Here is a 4,419-nt window from a genome sequence, read left to right on the forward strand (position 1 = left end):
GTAGTCTCGCAGCACATTGTCGCGGTGTCATGATGTTACCGTTGTACGGGCGTCTGCATCTGAGTCCAGCCGTTCTGAGTCGACGGATGACCGTCATTGGATGGATAGGTCTTCCATGAATGAAAGAAAACTGTATTGTAAACTGATGGAGTGTGTGTTCGGCATTGTGATTGGTTAATTACATTATTTTTCCGGCATCAAATGAAAATAACACCCGGAAAGCTAATGACGTCATTAGAAAGTGACATCAATAGCAATTGGAATAGGCGAAGTTGACGATTCAAGGCAATCGGAACTCCTCGTACATTTCTACGAAATATAAACTCTGACACAATGCGTCACCATTTTTGACGGAACTTTTTTCAGTCACATGATCAAAACATGACCATGGAATATAATTGCTCATTCTGTGCTTCAGTGAATAGACAACTACATACAACAACAAATGCATCGAAGAGAATACGCGAGAATGATATAATACAAAAGATAACAGACACATTAGGCTTTAAACCTACTGACAGTTACAGAATATGTGACAGATGTGTAAATAAAATTATTAAATTCCAAAATTTTAAAACACAGGTTTTTGAAAATCTACAGAATGCAGGTAATCATATAAGCACAGGGACGCCACCCAGCACTGGTCCGACGCCGAAACGAAGGAAAACTGTTGTTGACAAACTTATTGAGTCTGTTGAGAAGTTAAAAGTACATACAGATCGCCCACATGCCAAAGCTTCATCACGAAGAAAACTAGTTTTTAATGATCACATATATCAAAAGAAAGATACTTTTATAAACAAATAAATATTCCTGTTGTTATTTTGGACATTTCTTACCGATCGTTTAATATAATAATGGTCCAGCTACGGAGTAAAATGTGTGTCAAATTTATAAATTTATTACAATTTCTTCAATTTTAACTATAATTAAATATGTTGAAGTAACCTTTTTCAGAAGTTTCTAAAACAGATTGAAAATACAAATCCATCATGAAACAATTTTTTAGCCGTCATATCTTTATCTTTACTCATGAACCACGGTTAAATCTTTGATCGAACTACATTATGTTACGAACTTCGCCCTAACCGCGTCACCAAATACATGAAAATTTGGTGTATTCCTACAACTTGTGTCCGAGCCTAAATCTAGCGTAGCGGAATGTAACGAGGTGTTCCGATTGGATTCAAGGGTCTACAGTTTGTTTGTAGCCAGGTTTTTTTTTCTTTCAAGAAATACCAAATATAGGCCCCTACAGTTATTTCCGTAGAAAAACGATTCAGTTTACAATGCACATAACCATATTGAGTTTTTAGATTTGCGGGTGTTATTGTCTATTTGATACCCGCAAATGTTTAATTTTTAACCTCAGGCTAACGCCTTCGGTCAAAAATGACATTTGCGGGATTAAATAGACAATAACATCTGTGGGATGGTGCATAAAAAAGATCCCTTGCAAAAAGAGTAGCCCATGAAATGGTGACAGCGGGTTTCCTCTCTCAATATCTGTGTGGTCCTTAACCATAATTTTGTCTGACGCCATATAGCCGTAAATAAAATGTGTTGAGTGCGTCGTTAAATAAAAGATTTCTTTTTTTTAGTTCAGTGGTAAAGTGCTCGCTTGAAGTGCGGTTAGTCAAGGATCAATATTAATATCCGTCGATGGGTCTCTCGAGCTATTTCTTATTTGAGCTGGTGCACCGTGGTATATGCTATCTTGTTTATGGGATGATGCATATAAAAGATCCCTTGCTACTGGATGTTGCATATAAAACATCCATTGCTACTAATAGAAAAATGTAGCGGGTTTCAACTCTAGGACTATACATCAAAATTGATTCCTTGTTGCTAATCAAAAAGAGCAGCCCATAAAGTGGCGACAGCGGGTTTCCTCCCTCAATATCTATGTGGTCCTTAACCATATAACCGTGTTGAGTGTGTCATTAAACCATTTCCTTCCTTCCTTGCCGGGTCAAGGGGCGGGATTTAGCTTAGTGGGTCGAGTATTCGCTTGAGGTGATCGCGTCGCAAGATCTAATCACCTAGGTGGATCCAGTCACCTGACTGTTTTTTTTTCGTTATAACTCAGTGCACCACAACTGGACAAGGGCCGTAGTATGTGCTTTCTTGTCTGTGGGAAAGTGCATATAAAAGATCCCGTTCTGCATTAGGAAAGATGTATCGTGTTTCCTCTGGTTCTATCAGAATTACAAACTGTTTGACATCCAATAGCCGATGATTAATTAATTAATGTGCTCCATTGATGTCGTTAAACAAAATGAACTTTAACTTACCAGGCCAAAGTTCGAAGTGCCCCTAAACTTGGAATGTCGCATTTCAGTTCCTTTCCATTTTTGTGCTATTACAATTCAAGGCATCTCTGGTTATTACAAATCAGGACAATTCTTTGTTATAATTAAAGTCAGCTAGTTTCTTACAATTTAGGGCACTTTTTTTTTTTATTACAATTGAAGTCAGTATTACAATTCAGGGCAATTTTTATTACAATTCAAGGCAGGTATTACAGTTCAGTTAATTTATTACAGTTCAGGACACAACAGGCCCTAATCATTAAGTTTAAGAACTTGTCATAACGTAGACACCTTAAACGGAAGAAATTGTATTAAAACCCCCAACATATTTAATGGAAAATACCAAAAGTATCTGCTGTCCCTTAATTAATTTTGTTGAGTATATGACCGAGAGAGTTGTATCATTGCAACATCCACAGGAAATATGCAAGATTGCAAATATAGTGGACATCATAATAATATGTTAAGACGAAATGATCAAATGACTTAAACTCGCTCTGGGTGGGAGACGGTACCGGACTGCGAACCCTGTACCTACCAGCCTTATGTGCGATGGCTTAACCAAGACACCACAGAGGCCGATAATTTTCATTCCGTACAGATCGCTTTATATACTTGTTGGTAAAGTTGTCCATCTAGGTTGTGATCTTATAGTAGACAATTATTTTACAACACTCAGTGTCTTGGTTTGCTGTTGTTGTTTCGACATTAGAACATATAAAGTTTTGCAAAAGAAAGAGAAAAACAAAAGAGGAAAAACTTGAGATGGAATAACATGACTATGATGAAATTAAATACAGAATACCATGTCAAACTGTTGAAGCATGTTAATTTTACATATTTGATTCAAAGCTTGTTTAATGCCAAATCAGTCGATATTTCAGATAGTTGTATGCCCGTTTCATAGCTTTTAGCCTTTGCTGCCAAAATACATTCACTCTCTGTCCCTCTTGATGATAATGACAATGACAAAGAGATTTACGTGCACATTCAGAGCAAGCTGTTGTAGCACACACCCATCCTGGCCCTCTGTCTAGGACAGGAAAGAGTTGGGGGAGGGTTGTAGAGAGGGAACGCCTGCACTGGCAAGTGCAAGGGAGCACCAGCAGTCCAATGTTGGTGACAGGCGGGGGGTATTTGGTGCTATGGAATTTTGAAAAGTCCCGTAGGATTATGTCAAAGAGGAAGAGGTGCGCGTTTTACATGAAGGAAATTTGGCAATTTTGATGGTCGTTCTAATTGAAATAGTGAAGAGAGGCAATAGGTTTTGCTTTTAGTATTCCGAAGGTGGCTCTTTATTATGACCGTCTTGGTGCTGTAGGGAGTCTCCCTAGGTTGCCCATAGGGCCCTTAGAAGGGGCCTGATCTCTTCTGATCGTGGCATGACAGCCCAGGGGAGACTCGAGCAATTGTGTATGTTGGACGAGGTAGAGGCGTTGATGGAGAGCTTGATGTTGGATACTGTTGCCGATGCTGTTGCCGTGGCGGTGGAGTAGATTCGTCCCTTTTGCCCAAGGTCCTGCCAGCGCCAAGGAAAGTTTTATTTTGGGTTTGGGGGAAGGGGCTGGTATTCTTTTGTCCAGTCCCTTCTGGGTGCAGTGCAGTGGTGTACTCGGAGCCGGTTTCTTTTGTCCGACTCCTTATTGGAGTACGTGCTGGGCCATTATTTTGGTTTTATGTATGGGCGGGTGCATTATTATCATTAGTCAATGCACCCTATGGTATGTTGAGTGCATGCTGTGTTTGTGTTTGCCTATATTTTATGTTATGGTTGTTCCTACTGTATTGAGTCCTTATTCTATGTTTCCAACGGCTGATCAAAGCCACCCATCCCCCCTCTCCTTGAATTGCATAGTGAATGCAAGGAGGTGGGGGGTTATTAGTTATTCTAGCTATCTAATTTGAAGGGGATTTCCCATATAGTATGAGTGTAGTTTTAAAAAAGCCTAGTGCTTTGCATATGATAATATTTGGTATTAGGTACAATTCATTCACAACATTCACACGAGTATCGATAGGTATGCCTCCCAGTCCCACCCAGGCCCCCCTAGGGGATTATGAGTATCTAGTTACTTAGATAGTTGGTTAGCTAATCTTACTTGTATCT

The sequence above is a fragment of the Gigantopelta aegis genome, chromosome 9 (genome assembly GCF_016097555.1).
Source record: "Gigantopelta aegis isolate Gae_Host chromosome 9, Gae_host_genome, whole genome shotgun sequence".
Taxonomy (NCBI): domain Eukaryota; kingdom Metazoa; phylum Mollusca; class Gastropoda; order Neomphalida; family Peltospiridae; genus Gigantopelta; species Gigantopelta aegis.